A 20,305-nucleotide genomic window follows, 5' to 3' on the forward strand; every position below is an offset into this window, starting at 1 on the left:
CATGACTGACGCCGAAACTGAACAGAATTCCTTCCACTGCCCTTTATTAGAATCATTGACGCAAACCTATTTTTTAATTGGAAGCACTAATTAATACTGCCATCAATTAGCGATTGTAGGTTTGTTTTAAACGTTGCAAAGATCAGTGAGAAATATACATAGCAAACAGCATTAAAAATGCATTTTAATAAAGAGCCCTGCAATTTTTAGAATGAAGTCATATTCAGCTGAATAAGATTCAGCAGTACTCAAACCTACAATTTTCTGATATCATCAGTGTTTTACCGAAATCAGACACCTTCGTCATTCAGCCACGCTTTTCCTGCAGTGCACAGCTGACAAATGCCGTGAATGAGGGATTACACACCGGAATTGCATTTATTTCAATTCCTTACTTAGCACCGCAAACCAATCAGCGGCAGTGGGCCATTAACTGATTGAAATACGAGAAGTCCCAAATTCTCGGAGATAATCTAATTGTTCATTAAATGCTGGAAACTCTCCGCAGTTCAATGAGCTCTTGGCAGAACACAGATTTTGCAGCATTGCTTGAATGTATTGCAGGTCCTTGTCAGTTTCGTTCCTAAATGATTAAGCTGCTCTAAAATAACAAAGCTAAGATGCTCGTAACCCTGCACTCCCCCACACAAAATAAAAGATGTCCCTTACGAGGATCGAAAGCGCAGCATTCGCGTTAACAGCGCCATGCTTAACCATTTGATTAAACCAGCCTTGCTATTGTGTATTTTTATTTAATGATAAAAAAACACGAGCATTTTTGCAGGGACATTCATCTCAGGACTTCCCAAAGCGGTTCACAGCCAGTTAAGTAGTTTTACAGTCTGGTCGCTAATGTAGGAAATGCAAAAGCAGATTTGCACCTGCAAGAACCAACGATTAAATAGTGACTAGTTGTTGTTTGTGGGATGAAAGTTGGCTCAAGGACACCGGGGTGAACTCTCCTGCTCTACTTCTGAAAAGCGAGCATGGGATATTTTACGTCCAGCTCGGAGGGCAGACAGGTCTCGGTTTAAGGTCTCAACCGAAAGTCAGCAACTCCGACAGTGCTGTGCTCCCTCACAACTGCCGCTCCGATATTACAAAACCTACTTGAATATCTACTCACCAAACTGTCTGTCGCAGATGCAACTGTCCATGGCAATATTGGTAGCAGCGAATATTGGAAACACCTTGTGGAAACTAAGTCCTGTCTTCACACGGAGGACACTCTGCTTCGTATTTTCTGGCACCACCACCGTGCTAAATGGGATAGATTCTGAACAGATGGAGCAGCTCAACGCTGGGAATCCTTGAGGTGCTGTAGGACAACAGCAGCAGCAGAATTGTACAATCTGTAAACATATGTCCAAGCATATACCCCATCTACCGTTACCTTGTAAACAGAGCAGCAAACCTGGACAACGCCTCAGCCTCCGTTTTTCAATAGAAAAGAGATCTAGCCTGTTCTTCCTTTGCTGATATGTGTACACTGGCTGTTTATTTTACCATCCTTGTAAATCTTCTCTGCATCCTCTACAATGCCTCTATATGCTTTTTATAATATGGCGAATGGAAATGTGCACATTAACCGGTGTGGTCTAACAATGGTTAAATATAGGTTGAGCATAAATTCGCATCATTTCTATACTATACGTGCTTTTTGATTTTGCTTTTTTATGACCTTGCTAATCTATGTCTTAACTTTTAGAGTTTTGTGTATTCGCCTTCCGTTTGATCTTCTACGCCACCCAGACTGGTATCCTCCAATAATAAGTGACCTCCCTATTCTTCCTAACAAAATTTAACACCTCACATTTATATGGTTTGAAATTCAAAAGCCAATGCTATGCCCAATCTGCAAGTTTATTAATGCCCTTCTCTAATGTGTTGTAGTCCCCCTCATTTTTGACTACCCGCCTAATTAGATGTCACTTGCAAATTTCGATGTTATGTTTTCGCTTTCTCGATCAAGTTGTCAATATAACTTGTGAACAACAGTGGTCCCTTCAACGATCCTTGTGGAACACCACTATTCACCTTCTGAACAAATGTAAAGCTCCCTTTTAAGGCAACTCTCTGCTTTATATATTGAAGCCCGCTAGCTATGCATTCTAGTTGACTCCACTCAGCATTGTGACCTGGCTTGAGGGTCTTATTGTTACTATTTAACAATCTAGAGGTCCGAGTGTTCTATTTGATTAATTCAAGCATGTGGTCATCGCTTGCAAGGGCAGCATTTGTTGCCCACACCTAATTTCATTGTTAATGTGCTGGTGAGCAACCATATGCACCTTAATGGCTCGCTTCGGCATTTCAGATAGTAGTTAAGAGTCAACCACGTTGCTGTGGGTCTGGAGTCACATATAGGCCCAGTCTGGTAAGGTCGGCAGATCCCCTTCCCTGAAGGAGATTAGTGAATCAGACGGGTTTGTTACGATAATGGTCACCATTATTGATACTTTTAATTTCCAGATTAATTTAATTGAATTTAATTTACCCTACTCTAATGGTGGGCTGTAATTTCCTGTCTCTGGAATACTAGTTCAGTATAATAAAAATCAAACCACTATGATTGACCGCCTGTGTAATGTGTTCGAAGGGTTGAATGACTCCACCTGTTCCTTTACAACAGTTGGAGGTAAGGAATGGCAACCCCCTGGTCCGGTGACTGAACCATCCTGTCACTATTAATTGCCTCCACATGTTTAATGTCCTCGAGGTTCGGAATGACTCCTCCTGTCCTTGTGTGTAATAACACAAGAGTCCTTTATTATAAACTGCTTCGTGTGGCTACCCTGTCTCTTTGATTCCTACTTCGGTTAAGAACAAGATCCGACTTCTTGTATTGCCTAAATGACATCCGACAGTGGCACACTCTGGTGTCAGATAACTCACGCATAAATATATTACACTGTGCATCAGGATAAGGGACGGAATGTCATCCCCCTGGTCCTGTGTAATCGGCTCGAGTGGTTGAATGGCCTCCTCCTCTTTCTGTACAACAGGTTCGTGGGTTTGGCAATCCATTCTCGTCATCTATGCAGCAGCTGCGGGCGACAGAACAGAGTTCCATTGTTCTTCCACGTGTCCTTTGCCAGTTTTTGAGCGGTTAATGGACTCAGCCTGTCAGAGGCTCGACGTCTTGCTCCTGTTACTGTGCAAATGACCGAGTGCGCCCAGAGAATTCAGAGGATAATTGGAGCCTTTGTGTAACAGCAAGTGCAGGGGCCGCAGTTTCACATCTCTGAAGTATTGATTTGCTGAAAATTTGACTGTGCTGCCCAGGAAACATCAAATCCTGACCTAAAATCCGTCTCTGGTGGGACACAAAGCCACAATTTTTGAATGCCTGATATTACGTTGACTAAAAGTCTATTTGTCTGATATTTCGCAGCGATCTTTGGACTGTTATAACAAATCAATCGTGTAGCTGCGATGGCCGAGTGGTTAAGGCGTTGGACTTGAAATCCAATGGGGTTTTCTCGCGCAGGTTTGAACCCTGCTCGCAGTGATTCGAAAGGAAATATTTCGCTCTTTGATTTGATCAATGGAATCTAATCGTACTTTTCTCCACTGCCTTTTATTACACTGATTGATGCGGAGCTGATGTTCGAATTGTCAACACTATTAATTTGCAGGCATTAATTAGTGATGGTTGGTTTGTTGGAAACTATTTGCAAAGATCAGTGAGAAATATACACAGGAAACAGAATGAAAAAATATATTTTAATAAAGAGCCCTGCAAGGAAATCACCTTCAGCTAATGAGTGTGAACATGGTTTGGTTTTTAAAGTTGAACAACATTTTACAAAACACCAGCACAAGCCTCAAATCTGCAATTTTCTGTTAACATTAGGGTTTGCACCAAAGTGAGACGCCTTAGCCAAATGGCCACGCGCTCGCTGCAGTTCAGAGCAGCGTAATGGTGAGAATGAGGGATTACACACCGGTATTGTATTTATTGCTGCTTGATATTTTCCACTGCAGACCAATCACCGGCAGTGAGCCATTCTGTGATTGAAATGCGAGACGTGGTAACGCCGCGGATGATATGCAAACGTCCATTAAATGCTGCAAACACGCCGCAGGTCCATGAGCTTTTTGCAGAACTAATGTTTTGCAGCATTGCTTCAATGTATTGCAAGGTCCCGTGTGAGATGTTTTCCGAAATGTTTAAGCTGCTATAAAATACTGTCACCTTACCACGAAGAATAAAATAAATAGCCAGTCCGTGAATAAAACGCGCTACTTTGGCATGGTTCGCATCAGGCTCCAAAAATAGAGCTCGCCCACCTTATTAATATGCACTTTTTTCAGACGCTGTGAAAGAAAAAAAACTTTTATTTCTACGGCGACTATCACCTCATGATTTCCCAAAGCAGTTCGCAGCAAATTAAGTACATCTAAATTGTGGTCACTGTTGTCATGTAGGAAATGCAAACAATGACAGCATGGAAGCAGGATATTTCAGCCCATCGTGCAGGTGCCGGCCGACCAAGACCTTCCCAGCCTGAATCCCACTTTCCAGCTCGATGTCCGCTCTGTAGGTTACTGCAATTTGAAATGCTCATGCAAGTATTTTTAAATTTAATGAGGGTTCCTGCCGCTACCAGCCAATCAGGCAGCGAATTCCAGACTCCCACGACAAACTCATAGCTTGTCGCAACAGCTGAACTTCCCTAATAACATTAAATATATTTCCCGTGGTTGTTAACCACTCTGCCAAGCGAAACAAGTCCTTCCTACCCACTCTTTTTTGGTCTCTGATAATTTTATACACCTAAATAAGGTCTCGCCTCAGCGTCCTCTTTTCAACAGCAAACAGAACATCATTTCCAATCTTTCCTTAAAGCAAAATTCTCCAGTCCAGTCAACAGTCTTGTAATCTCCTCTGCACCCTTTCCAGTGCAATCACATATTTCCTGAAATGTGGTGACCATAACTGAACACAGTACTGCAGCTGTTTTATATAGTTCAAGTATAACCTCCTTGCTCTTGCATTCATTGCCGCGAGAAATATAGTGAAATATTCAACATGCCTTTTGAACCACATGATCTACCTGGCCTGCTACGTTCAGGAATCTGTGGACCTGCACTCCGCAGTCCCCTTTTCCCCCTACATATTTCAGCATCGTACTAATTAATGTTTATTACCTTGCCTTGTTAGACCTCCTCAAATACATTACCTCACAATTATCCGAATTGAATTATTTGCTGATATGTCAATCCCGCCATCCCGGCCATCAGTCTGGTGAACCTTCGCTGCACTCCTTCAATTGCAAGAATGTCCTTCATCAAGTTAGGAGACCGAAACTGTACACAATACTCCAGGTGTGGCCTCACCAAGGCCCTGTTCAACTTTAGTAACACCTCCCTGCCCCTCTACTCATATCCCCTCGCTATGAAGGCCAACATATCATTTGCGTTCTCAACTGCCTGCTCTACCTGCATGCCAACCTTCAGTGACGGATGCACCCAGGTGTCGTTGCACCTCCCCTTTTCCTAATCTGTCACCATTCAGATAATAGTCTGTCTCTCTGTTTTTACAAACAAAGTTGTTAAGCTCACATTTATCCATATTATACTTCATCAGCTAGGTCTTTTCCCACTCACCTATCCTATCCACGTCACTCTGCTGCATCATAGCATCCTCCTTGCTGCTCAAACTGCCACCCAACTTATTGTGATCCGCGAACTTGCAGATACTACATTTAATCTCCTCGTCTAAATCATTAATGTACAATGTAATCATCTGTGACCCCAGCACAGAAACTTGTGGTACCCCACGAGTCACTGCCTGCCATACTGAAAAGTACCCATTTAATCCTACTCTTTGCTTCCTGTCTGCAACAAGTTCTCAATCCACGTCAGCACACGACTCCCAGTCCCAAGTGCTTCAACTGTGCACATTAATCTCTTGTGTGGGATCTTGTCGAAAGCCTTTTGAAAGTCCAAATATACCACATCAACTGGTTCCCCCTTATCCACTCTACTGGAAACATCCTCAAAAAATTCCAGAAGATTTGTCAAGCATGATTTCCCTTTCACAAATCCATGCTGACTTGAACCTATTATGTCACCTCTTTCCAAATACGCTGCTGTGACATCCTTAATAATTGATTCCATCATTTTACCGACGACCGATGTCAGGCTGACCGATCTATAAATACCTGTTTTCTCTCTCCTTCATTTTTTAAAAAGTGCGGATACCTTGGCACTCTATAGAAACTGATCCAGAGTCTATGGAATGTTGGAAAATGACTGTCAATGTATCCGTTGTTTCGAAGGCCACCCCTTTAAGTACTCTGGGATGCAGACCATCAGGCCCTGGGGATTTATCAGCCTTCAATCACTTCAATTTCCCCAACACAATTTCCTGACGAATAAGGATTTCCCTCAGTTCCTCCTTCTTACCAGACCCTCTGACACCTTTTATACCCGGAAGGTTTTTGTGTCCTCCTTAGTGGATACAGAATCAAAGTACTTGTTCAATTGGTCTGCCAATTCTTTGTTACCAGCTATGACTTCCCCTGATTCTGATTGCTGCGGCCCTACGTTTGTCTTTATGAACATTTTTCACTGTACATATCTATAGGAGCTGTTGCAGTACATGTCAATGTTGCCTGCAAGCTTCTTCTCCTACTCTATTTTTCCTGCCCTAATCAAATCCTTTGTCCGCCTCTGCTGAGTTCTAAATTTCTCCCAGTTCCTGGGTATGCTGACATTTCGGACAATTATAATGCCACTTACTCCGCTTTGATACTATCCTTGATTTCCATTAATAGCCACGGTTGAGCCACCTTCCCTTTATTATTGTTTATGCCAGACAGGGATGTACAATTGTTGGAGTTCATCCACGCCGTCCCTAAATGTCTGCCGTTGCCCATCCACTGTCTACCCTGAAGTATCATTCTCCAGTCTATCCTAGCCAATTCACGCCTCATGCCTTCGAAGTTACCCTTCTTTATGTTGTGGACAATTGTCTCTGAATTAACTGTTTCCTTCTTCATCCTAATATAGAATTCCACCATATTATGGGCACTCTTCTCCAAGGGGCCTCGCACAATGAGATTGCTCATCAATCGTCTCTTATAGAAACATAGAAACATAGAAAATAGGTGCAGGAGTAGGCCATTCGGCCCTTCTAGCCTGCACCACCATTCAATGGGTTCATGGCTGAACATGCAACTTCAGTACCCCATTCCTGCTTTCTCACCATACCCCTTGATTCCCCTGGTAGTAAGGACTTCATCTAACTCCTTTTTGAATACATTTAGAGAAATGGCCTCAACAACTTTCTGTGGTGGAGAATTCCACAGGTTCTCCACTCTCTGGGTGAAGAAATTGCTCCTCATCTCGGTCCTAAATGGTTTCGCCCTTATATTTAGACTGTGCCCCTGGTTCTGGACTTCCCTAACATTGGGAACATTCTTCCTACATCTAACCTGTCTAACCCCGTCAGAATTTTAAACGTTTCGATGAGGTCCCCTCTCATTCTTCTGAACTCCAGTGAATACAAGCCCAGTTGATCCAACTTTCTTGATAGGTCAGTCCCGCCATCCAGGGAATCAGTCTGATGAACCTTCGCTGCACTCCCTCAATAGCAAGAATGTCCTTCCTCAGGTTAGGAGACCAAAACTGTACACAATACTCCAGGTGTGGCTTTACCAAGGCCCCGTATAACTGTAGCAACACCTCCCTGCCCCTGTATTCAAATCCCATCGCTCTGAAGGCCAACATGCCATTTGCTTACTTAACCGCCTGCTGTTCCTGCATATAAACCTTCAATGACTGATGTACCATGACACCCAGGTCTCGTTGCACCTCCCCTTTTCCTAATCTGTCACCATTCAGATAATAGTCTGTCTCTGTTTTTACCACCAAAGTGGATAACCTCACATTTATCCACATTATACTTCATCTGCCATGCATTTGCCCACTCACCTAACCTATCCAAGTCGCTCTGCAGCCTCACAGCATCCTCCTCGCAGCTCACATTGCCACCCAACTTAGTGTCATCCGCAAATTTGCAGACACTACATTTAATCCCCTCGTCTAAATCATTAATGTACAGAGTAAAAAGCTGGGGCCCCAGCACAGAAAATTGCGGTACCCCACTAGTCACTGCCTGCCATTCTGAAAAGTCCCCATTTACTGCTACTCTTTGCTTCCTGTCTGACAACCAGTTCTCAATCCATTTCAGCACACTACCCCCAATCCCATGTGCTTTAACTTTGCACATTAATCTCTTGTGTTGGACCTTGTCGAAAGCCTTCTGAAAGTCCAATTATACCACATCAACTGGTTCTCCCTTGTCCACTCTACTCGAAACATCCTCAAAAAAATCCAGAAGAATTGTAAAGCATGATTTCCCTTTCACAAATCCATGCTGACTTGGACCTATCATATCACCTCTTTCCAAATGCACTGTTATGACATCCTTAATAATTGATTCCATCATTTTACCCACTACCGATGTCAGGCTGACCGGTCTATAATTCCCTGTTTTCTCTCTCCATCCTTTCTTAAAAAGTGGGGTTACATTGGCTACCCTCCACTCCATAGGAACTGATCCAGAATCAATGGAATGTTGGAAAATGACTGTCAATGCATCCACTATTTCCAAGGCCACCTCCTGAAGTACTCTGGGATGCAGTCCATCAGGCCCTGGGGATTTATCGGCCTTCAATCCCATCAATTTCCCAAACACAATTTCCCGACTAATAAGGATTTCCCTCAGTTCTTCCTGCTTACTAGACCCTCCGACCCCTTTTATATCCGGAAGGTTGTTTGTGTCCTACTCAGTGAATACCGAATCAAAGTACTTGTTCAATTGGTCCGCCATTTCTTTGTTCCCCGTTATGACTTCCCCTGATTCTGACTGCAGGGGTCCTACGTTGTCTTTACTAACCTTTTTCTCTTTACATATCTATAGAGACTTTTGCAATCCATCTTTATGTTCCCTGCAAGCTTCTTCTCGTACTCCATTTTCCCTGCCCTACTCAAACCCTTTGTCCTCCTCTGCTGAGTTCTAAATTTCACCCAGTCCCCGGATTCGCTGCTATTTCTGGCCAATTTGTATGCCACTTCCTTGGCTTTAATACTATCCCTGATTTCCCTTGATAGCCACGGTTGAGCCACCTTCCCTTATTTATTTTTACGCCAGACAGGAATGTGCAATTGTTGTAGTTCATCCATGCGGTCTCAAAATGTCTGCCATTGCCCATTCACAGTCAACCCCTTCAATATCATTCGCCAATCTATCCTAGCCAATTCACGCCTCATACCTTCAAAGTTACCCTTCTTTAAGTTCTGGAACATGGTCTCTGAATTAACTGTTTCATTCTCCATCCTAATGCAGAATTCCACCATGTTATGATCACTCTTCCCCAAGGGGCCTCGCCCAACGAGATTGCTAATTAATCCTCTCTCATTACACAACACCCAGTCTAAGATGGCCTCCCCCCCAAGTTGGTTCCTCGACATATTGGTCTAAAAAAACATCCCTTATGCACTCCAGGAAATCCTCCTCCACCGTATTGCTTCCAGTTTGGTTAACGAAATCTATGTGCATATTAAAGTCACCCATTATAACTGCTGCACCTTTATTGCACCCACCCCTAATTTCATGTTTGATGCCCTCCCCAACATCACTACTACTGTTTGGAGGTCTGTACACAACTCCCACTAACGTTTTTTGCCCTTTGGTATTCTGCAGCTCTACCCATATAGATTCCACATCATCCAAGCTAATGTCTTTCCTTACAATTGCATTATTTCCTCTTTAACCAGCAACGCCACCGCGCCTCCTTTTCCTTTCTGTTTATCCTTCCTCAATGCTGAGTACGCTTGGATGTTGACTTCCCAGCCTTTGTCATCCTGGAGCGATGTCTCCATGGTGCCAACCACATCGTATCCGTTAACTGCTATCTGCATAGGTAATTCGTCCACCTCATTCCGAATACTCCTCGCATTGAGGCACAGAGCCTTAAGGCTTGCCTTTTTAACACACTTTCACACTTTAGAACTTTGCTGCAACGTGGCTCTTTTTGTCTTTTGCCTTGTGTTTCTCTGCCATCCACTTTTACTCATCTCCTTTCTGTCTGTTAAAAGTGTTTTAAAAAAGCAAGCGTGAAGGCTTTGTGTCTTAATGCAAGGAGTATCCGCAATAAGGTGGATGAATTAACTGTGCAAATAGATGTTAACAAATTATGATGTGATTGGGATTACGGAGACGTGGCTCCAGGATAATCAGGGCTCGGAACTCAACATCCAGGGGTATTCAACATTCAGGAAGGATAGAATAAAAGGAAAAGGAGGTGGGGTAGCATTGCTGGTTAAAGAGGAGATTCATGCAATAGTTAGGAAAGACATTAGCTTGGATGATGTGGAATCTATAGGGTAGAGCTGCAGAACACTAAAGGGCAAAAATCGTTAGTGGGAGTTGTGTAAAGACCTCCAAACAGTAGTACTGATGTTGGGGAGGGCATCAAACAGGAAATTAGAAGCAGTAAAGGTGCAGCAGTTATAATGTGTGACGTTAATATGCACATAGATTGGGCTAGCCAAACTGGAAGCAATACGGTGGAGGAAGATTTCCTGGATTGCATAAGGGATGGTTTTCTAGACCAATATGTCAAGGAACCAACTAGGGGGGAGGCCATCTTAGACTGGGTGTTGTGTAATGAGAGAGGATTAATTAGCAATCTCATTGTGCGAGGCCCCTTGGCGAAGAGTGACCATAATATGGTGAAATACTGCATTAGGATGGAGAATGAAACAGTTAATTCAGAGACCATGGTCCAGAACATAAAGAATGGTAACTTTGAAGGTATGAGGCATGAATTGGCTAAGATAGATTGGCTAATGATACTTAAGGGGTTGACTGTGGATGGGCAATGGCAGACATTTAGAGACCACATGGATGAACTACAACAATTGTACATACCTGTCTGGCGTAAAAATAAAAAAGGGAAGGTGGCTCAACCGTGGCTATCTAGGGAAATCAGGAATAGTATTACAGCCAAGGAAATGGCACACAAATTGGCCAAAAATAGCAGCGAACCTGGGACTGGGAGGAATTTAGAACTCAGCAGAGGAGGACAAAGGGTTTGATTAAGGCAGGTAAAATGGAGTACGAGAAGAAGCTTGCAGGGAACATTAAGGCGGATTGCAAAAGTTTCCATAGGTATGTAAAGAGAAAAAGGTTAGTAAAGACAAACGTAGGACCCCTGCAGTCAGAATCAGGGAAAGTCATAACGGGGAACAAAGAAATGGCAGACCAATTGAACAAGTACTTTGGTTCAGTACTCACTAAGGAGGACACAAACAACCTTCTGGATATAAAAGGGGTCAGAGGGTCTAGTAAGGAGGAGGAACTGAGGGAAATCTTTATTAGTCGGGAAATTGTGTTGGGGAAATTGATGGGATTGACGGCCGTTAAATCCCCAGGGCCTTATGGACTGCATCCCAGAGTACTTAAGGAGGTGGCCTTGGAAATAGCGGATGCATTGACAGTCATTTTCCAACATTCCATTGACTCTGGATCAGTTCCTATCGAGTGGAGGGTTGCCAATCTAACCCCACTTTTTAAAAAAGGAGGGAGAGAGAAAGCAGGGAATTATAGACCGGTCAGCCTGACCTCAGTCGTGGGCAAAATGATGGAATCAATTATTAAGGATATCATAGCAGCGCATTTGGAAAATGGTGACATGATAGGTCCAAGTCAGCATGCTTGACAAATCTTCTGGAATTTTTTGAGGATGTTTCCAATAAAGTGGACAAAGGAGTACCAGTTGATGTGGTATATTTGGACTTTCAGAAGGTTTTCGAAAAGGTCCCACACAGGAGATTAATATGCAAAGTTAAAGCACATGGGATTGGGGGTAGTGTGCTGACGTGGATTGAGAACTGGTTGTCAGACAGGAAGCAAAGTGTAGGAGTAAATGGGTACTTTTCGGAAAGGCAGGCAGTGACTAGTGGGGTACCGCAGGGTCCTGTGCTGGGGCCCCAGCAGTTTACATTGTACATTAATGATTTAGACGAGGGGATTAAATGTGGTATCTCCAAAATTGCGGATGACACTAAGTTGGGTGGCAGTGTGAGCTGCGAGGAGGATGCTATGAGGCTGCAGAGTTAGTTGGATAGGTTAGGTGAGTGGGCAAATGCGTGGCAGATGAAGTATAATGTGGATAAATGTGAGGTTATCCACAATGGTGGTTAAAACAGAGAGACAGACTATTATCTGAATGGTGACAGATTAGGGAAAGGGAAGGTGCAACGAGACCTGGGTGTCATGGTACATCAGTCATTGAAGGTTGACATACACGTACCGCAGGCGGTTAAGAAAGCAAATGGCATTTTGGCCTTCATAGCGAGGGGATTTGAGTGCAGGGGCAGGGAGGTGTTGCTACAGTTGTCCAGGGCCTTGGTGAGGCCACACCTGGAGTATTGTGTACAGTTTTGGTCTCCTAACCTGAGGAAGGTCATTCTTGCTATTGAGGGAGTGCAGCGAAGCTTCAGCAGACTGATTCCCGGGATGGCGGGACTGACCTATCAATAAAGACTGGATCAACTGGGCTTGTATTCACTGGAGTTCAGAAGAGTGAGAGGGGACCTCATAGAAACGTTTAAAATTCTGACGGGTTTGGACAGGTTGGATGCAGGAAGAATGTTCCCAATGTTGGGGAAATCCAGAACCAGGGGTCACAGTCTAAGGATAAGGGGTAAGCCATTTAGGACCGAGATGAGGAGAAACGTCTTCACCCAGAGAGTGGTGAACCTGTGGAATTCTCTACCACAGAAAGTAGTTGAGGCCAATTCACTAAATATATTCAAAAGGGAGTTAGATGAAGTCCTTACTACTCGGGGGATCAAGGGGTATGGCGTGAAAGCAGGAAGCGGGGACCTAAGTTTCATGTTCAGCCATGAACTCGTTGAATGGCGGTGCAGGCTAGAAGGGCTGAATGGCCTGCTCCTGCACCTATTTTCTATGTTTCTATGTTTCTATGTTGCTTCAGTCTCCATTTTGTTTCCCTCCGTCTCCCTGCATTAGTTCCGATTCCCCTGCCATATTAGTTCAACTCCTCCCTAAGAGCACTAGCAAACACTCCTGCGAGGACATTGGTTCTTGTCCGGCTTCGGTGCAGACCGTTCGGTTTGTACTGGTGCCAACTCCCCCAGAAACGTTTCCAATGCCCCAGGAATTTGAATCCCTCCTTCCTGCACCACAGTTCAAGCCACGTATTCATCTGAGCTATCCTACGATTCCTGCGCTGACTAGCACGTGGCACTGGTAGCAATCCTGAGATTACTAATTTTGAGGTCCTACATTTTGATTTAGCTCCTAGCTCCTTAAATTCGTCTCGTAGGACCTCATCCCGTTTTTTACCTATATCTTTTGGACCAATGTGCACCACGATAACTATCTGTTCACCCTCCCTTTTTAGAATGTCCGACACCAGCTCCGAGACATTCTTGACCCTTGCACCAGGGAGGAAACATACCATCCTGTAGTCTCTTTTGCGGCCGCAGAAACGCCTGTCTATTCCCGTTACAATTGAATCCCCTATCACTTTCGCTCTCCCACACTTTTTCCTGCCCTCCTGTGTAGCAGAGCCAGCCACGGTGCCATGAACTTGGCTGCTGTTGCCCTCCCCTGATGAGTCATCCCCCTCAACAGTACTCAAAGCAGTGTATCTGTTTTGCATGGGGATGACGGCAGTACACCACTGCGCTATCTTCCTTGCACTGCTCTTCATGTTGGTCTTCCATTCCCTATCTGGTTGTGGACCCTTTCCCTGCAGTAAGACAAACTCACTACACGTGCTAATCACGTCATTCTCAGCATCGTCGATGCTCCAGAGTGAATCCACCTTCAGCTCCAATTCTGCAACATGTCCCGTCAGGAGCTGGACGCGGATATATTTCCAAAGATGTAGTTGTCATGTGCACCGGAAGTGTCCCTCAGATCCCACATAGTACAGGAGGAGCATATCACGTGTCCGAGATCTCCTGCCATGAATTAACCCTGAGATAAACTTAATTTGGCGACAACAATGTTAACAGGTTACTTACAGATATAAAAAAAAAGATAAGCTATTACTAATCAACTTTTGATTACTTTCTTCTCCTTTTTTGTTTTCTCGCCCCGCTGCAGCTGCACAAGCACGCCTTTTGTAGGCCTGGCACGCTGCCGCTCCGCTTTTCGTCCTCCCGCTGGGCCTCCCCGACTCACGCTGGCCTTTTGTAGGCCTGGGACGCTGCCGCTCGACCTCCCGACCTCCCGCTGGGACTCCCGGACTCAGGCTGGCCTTTTGTAGGCCTGGGACACTGCTGGTCCGCATCTCGACATTTCACTGGGCCTCCTCGACACACGCTGGCCTTTTGTAGGCCTGGGACGCTGCCGCTCCGCAGCAGGATCTCTCGCATCAATGGGGCTTGTATTCACTGGAGTTCAGAAGAATGAGAGGGGATCGCATAGAAACGTTTACAATTCTGACGGCTTTAGACAGGTTAGATGCAGGAAGAATGTTCCCAATGTTGGGGAAGTCCAGAACCAGGGTTCACAGTCTAAGGATAAGGGGTAAGCCATTTAGGGCCGAGATGAGGCGAAACGTCTTCACCCAGAGAGTGGTGAACCTGTGGAATTTTCTACCACAGAATGTTGTTGAGGACAATTCACTAAATATATTCAAAAAGGAGTTAGATGTAGTCCTTACTACTAGGGGAATCAACGGGTATGGCGAGCAAGCAGGAGTGGGGTACTGAAGTTGCATGTTCAGCCATGAACTCGTTGAATGGCGGTGCAGCCTCGAAGGGCCGAATGTCCTACTCCTGCACCTATTTTCTGTTTTATTATTTCTATTTGCCACTGTTCTGCCCACCTGACCAGGACATTGGTTTCTTCCTGCAGTTTGCAGCTTTCTGCATCATTATCAACGACACAGAGACAGGCCATTTGGCCCAAGCATTCCATGCCGGCATTCATGCTCCACTTTATCCTCCTGGAATAGCTTCTGCCACTGTGAATTTGTTACATTTGACGGCACAAATCGCTGCCGAAATACCACCAACGATATGTCAGCAAGATCCTTCAAATGGCCCAGTACAGGCGCACCAATATGAGTGTCCATGATCAGGCCGACATCCCCAGCATCTAAGCACTGACCACACTCAACCAGCTACATTGAGCGGGCCTCCTTTTCACATGCCTGATGCAAGACTCCCAAAGCAAGCTCTCTACTCGGAAATCCTACATGGCAAGCGAAGCAAAGATGGGCATAGAAATCATTTCAAGGACACCCATCAAGCCTCTTGATAAAATGCAATATCTCCACCAAAATCTGGGAGTCCCTGGCGAAAGACCACCCCAATTGAAGGGAGAGCATCCGGGAGGGCGCTGAGCAACTCGAGTCTCGTCGCCGAATGCATGCAGCAAGCAAGCGGAGGCATGGAAGGAACGTGTGGCAAACCAGACTCACCACCGATTTTTACCTTCAACGAATGACTGTCCGACCTGTGACAGAGACTGTAATTCCCTTATTGGACTGTTCAGTCGCAAAGAACTCACTTTTAGAGTGGAAGCAAGTCTTCCTTGAATTTCGAGGGACTGCTTAAAATGATGATTGTCCAGTTATGTTTGTGGTGAATGGTGAGCCCCCAGAATGTTGGTGGTGGGGGATTATGCGATGGTTATTGTTATGTTTGTGAACCTTACTTGTGTGTAAGACTTGCCACCAGAGGGCACACCTGTGGAAGACCTATGGTCACGTGTGTTTACCCTGGCGCAAACAGGCATTAAAAGGCAGTCCACCACGTTGCTGCCTCACTTTGGGGTTATATTAAACAGACCAAGGTCGCACTGGTTTACATGTACAATACAGCCTCGTGGGTATATTCCAAACATAACAACTGGCGATGAGTTACAACCATGAACTTTCACGCGGATGTGGCTGCCGTTGGTATTTTTTGAGATTTATTGAGGATGATGATTGGGACGCCTTCATTGAGCGCCTCGACCAGGAGTTTGTGGCAACAAATAGGTCACGCCTGAAAAAGGGATCCAGCGCAGAGGGATTCTCCTCACCATATGTGTGTCATCGGTATATGGCCTCCATAAGAACTGGCTGGCACCGGCCAAAGTAACGGACAAATCGTACACATAGCCCTGCATGCTTGCTGAGGATCACCTCAAGCCCAAGGAGAGCATCCTGATGGCCAGGTATGGCTTTTACACGCACGATCGCTCTGTGGGTCGCACCGTGGTGAGTTTATTCGTCGACCTTAAACGCCTTCTGGGGCAGTGCGAATTTGCAGGATCCTTTCGTGAAATGTTGTGGGTCTTTTTCGTACTTGGAATGTGCCACAAAGGCATCCTTCGGAAGCAGCTGTCTGCCGAATCCCTGGAACTGAGCAAGGCCATCACGATAGCCCAGGACATCATATCCACGAGCGATAAAACGAAGCAGATATCTGCACAGAATCGAGTTAAGCGGCAAGTACTGTGCATAAAATAATGCCTTCAGCAAGCAGGACTGTACACAAAAAGTGCTAGGGTGACTCAGAGCCCGCGGGGGAGTGCGAATGTGAATCGATTAACGCCATACTGCTTCTGCGGGGACAGTCGCAGAGCCCATCAATGTAGTTTTGAGCACAATGTGTGAAGGGCTGTGGGACAATGGGGCAACTTCAGCGATTGTGCAAGCGACCTCGGACTCACAATGTTGTGCAATTAGCAGAGAGCGACGGATCCAGCGCAGACCACGCTGAACGAGAAGGAGAGGCATCTCACCTGAAGAATGAGAAGGAAGTGCATGGGGAACATATCTTCACCACCAAAAGCCCTCCGATAATGATAAAAGTCAAATTTAACAGCATTGCAATCTCCATGGAACTGGGTAGGGAAGCAAGCCAATCGATAATCAGCAAGAAGGCCTTTGATAAACTGTGGAGTAGCAAGACACGGAGGCCAAAACTGAGCGCGGTTCACACTACACTTTGCATTTACATCAAATAACTCATACCTGTCACAGGCAGTGCGGCAGTGGAAGTATCGTATGACGGAATGGTGCATGATTTACCACTGTGGATTGCACCAGGCGATGGCCCTACGTTGTTCGGCAGGAGCTGACTTGGCACATTCCAGTAGAACTGGAACGACTGCAAAGCCGTGTCCCTGGCGGCTGATGCCCCGAACGCCCACATGCCAAACAAATTCCCGGCACTATTTGAGCCAGGCATCGGCAACTTCACAGTGGAGATCCACCTTTTTGCTGGGGATTGGCCCGTTCACCACAAGGTCCGTGCAGTCCCATATAGGATGCGAGAGAAATTCGAAATCGTGGTGGACAGACTTCAACAAGAGGGAATCATATCGCAAGTCGCGTTCAACGAGTGGGCCAGTCCAATCGTGCCGGTGCTAATGAGCGATGGATCGGTCAGAATCTGTGTATACTGCAAGGTGATTATCAACCCAGTCTCGTTACAGGAGCAGTATCCACTACCCAAAGCGAAGGACTTATTCGGAATGCTAGCAGCGGGAATTTCGTTCACCAAGCTAGACCTCACCTCCGCTTACTTGAAGCAAGAGCTTGCTGAACCGTCAAAGAAGTTGACCTGCATCAACATGCACAAAGGACTGTTCATGAATCACAGCTGCCCCTTTGGGATTCGCTTGGCAGCGGCCATCTTCCAGAGGAACATGGAAATTCTGCTGAAATCGCTTCTATTATAGTGGTTTTCGAGGATGACATCTTGATCACAGGTCGAAACACCACCGATCAATTGCACAACCTGGAAGGCGTTCTAAAGCGACTGGACCGAGTGGGACTCAGGCTGAAACGCTTCAAGTATGTTTTCCAGGTGCAAGAGTTCGATTTTCTGGGGAAACAAATTGCGATGGACGACATCAGTCCCACGGACTCCAAGACGGATGCCTTCAAAAATGCACGCAGACCACAAAACGTGACGGAGGTGCATTCGTTCCTGGAACTCCTCAACTACTTTGTTAACTTTCTACCGGGGTTGAGTACTTTACTGGAACCTTTGCATTAGATGCTATGCAAGGGTGACGACTGGGTTTGGGGTAAATCACAAGAATCAGCATTTCACAAGGCAAGACACATGCTGTGCTCCAAGAAATTACGTGTATTGTATGACTATGTAAACATTTGGTACCAGCAAGTGACGTGTAGTCTTACACGGACGGTTATGTGTTACAGCAAGCAAATGTGTCAGGCAAACTGCAACCAGTTGTATCTGCAACCAGAAATTTGTCCAAGGCTGAAAGAGACTATACTATGGTGGAGAAAGAAGCGCTGCCTTGTATATATGGCGTAAAGAAAATGCTCAAAAAATAACTATTTGGTCTGCGGTTCGAGATCGGAACAGGCCACAAACCGCTCACATCACTGCTCTCAGAAAGCAAAGGTATCAACACCAGTGCTTCGTCCCACATCTAAAGATGGGCACGAACGTTGCCTGCATATGACTATATAATCCGCCGCAGACCTGGCAAATAGAACTGCGCTGATACCGTGACGATTTGTGGAACAAATTAACATATGCACCATAATTGCCGATAGGATAGTGAATGATTGATAATTACAGACTGTATGCAGAGAGATTCGTGCAGGTACTTGAAGGATGGTTCCAGGAATTGAATCGTCGCAGAAATATCAGCCGAGTGCATAAAAGCATGTTGAATTTAGCTGCTCACAGTACTGACGTTTACCACAGTTGGCTACAGCGTGATGTTGCTAATGCCCTGTTCGCGGACTCGACCCCATATGGGTGATAAAATTTTTTGTGGGGTTGCTAGTATATTATTCGTGTTGTTTTTAAGCTGCTTAATAGTTTGAAAGGAAACTCACACAATGCTTTGATGTAATGACGCAAATCTGCCGAAAGCTCATTGGCATGAGATGTAAACCCAGTCTTTCTCTCGCCAACTATGTTCCCTGACCTGCTGAGTTTTTCTATTATTTATTGAACAATTCCATATAGCATCTGCTGCAAATTGTGTTTTATGTTGCTGAGGTGTCCCCCGATCAAATATGAAATAAAATGATTGCATATAAGTTGCAGAGTTTGGAAAGTAAAATTAAGTATAAATCCGAACATTGTTTTTTCAGCAGTAGGAATCTCGCCGACTCATCAATCTGTGCAGTTGCCTCTCTCGTACAATCACATCGTTCCTGTAATGTGGTGAACAGAACTGCAAGCAGTACTCTGGCTGTGGCCCAAATGTTGTTTTATCCAGTTGAAGCATAACCTCTCTGCTCTTATAGAGTATGCCTCACCTAATAAATAATTATTCCGTATGCCTTCTTAAACAACTGTCGTTCCACATTCATGGATCTGTGAAATTTCACTCCAAGGACCGCCTGCTCCCTTATACATCTGAGTGTCCTATCATTGATTGTGCATTCCCTTGCCTTGATAGCCCTCCACAAGTAAATTACTTCAGACTCCTCATGATTGAATTCATGTTTCTACTGTTCTGCCCAACAATCTCTGGCTTTCCTCTTCATCATCAACCACACAGCCGATTTTAGTATAATCTAAAAACGTCTTTATCATAACCCCTCCATTTATGTCTAAAGCGTTGATATAAAGCACTAAACGCAAGGTAACTCCGACTGAGACCTGCGGAATTTCATGGAAACTGCCATCCAGTCACTTCTTCTTTAGAAGATGAGCATAGAATCAGAAAGGAGGAAAGCACAGCTCGAGCTGGAAGATCGAAGATTAGTATGGCAGTCAGTTCGAAAGACAGAGCAAACAATGATTGGAAAATAGACAATACATAAGTTTGGCTGTGCATAATGGCATATTTCCGAAATGCAAGGAGTATGGTGAATACGGCAGCAGAGCTGACGGCACAGATTGTTTTGTTGACGCATGATATCTTCGCAATTACTGAAACATGGCATCAAGAGGGGCAGTATTTGCATCTCAACATTCCTGGTTACAGGTATTTCATACAAGATAGAGATAGGATTAAGAAGGATTGGGTGGCAATGTTGATTCCTAAAAATATTGCAGCTATGAGAAGGGGTGATATGTTAGAGTGATCTTCAAATGAGGCTAAATGAAGAATCGGAGCAACTATATTGCTGGGAGTGTACAGTATGCTCCGAACAAATCCGAGGGAGATAGAAAAAGCAATGTGTTGGCAAATGTCTGACAGATGCATGAACATATTGCAGTAATATTGGGTGATTTCATTTACTGTAATATTAACTGGGATACATTCAGTGTAAAAGGTATAGACAGCATAGAATTCCTAAGTTGCATTCAGGAG

At 44.9% G+C, this 20,305-nt stretch overlaps 1 non-coding gene across 1 annotated transcript; it reads left to right on the top strand.

The window, feature by feature from the left end:
* Positions 1–3,429: 3,429 nt before the first annotated feature.
* On the top strand, positions 3,430–3,511 carry trnas-uga (transfer RNA serine (anticodon UGA)). Its single transcript has one exon. It is a non-coding gene; the product is annotated as a tRNA-Ser (tRNA).
* The last annotated feature ends 16,794 nt before the right edge of the window (positions 3,512–20,305 follow it).

The sequence above is a fragment of the Pristiophorus japonicus genome, unplaced genomic scaffold, assembly GCF_044704955.1.
Source record: "Pristiophorus japonicus isolate sPriJap1 unplaced genomic scaffold, sPriJap1.hap1 HAP1_SCAFFOLD_46, whole genome shotgun sequence".
NCBI classification, from domain to species: domain Eukaryota; kingdom Metazoa; phylum Chordata; class Chondrichthyes; family Pristiophoridae; genus Pristiophorus; species Pristiophorus japonicus.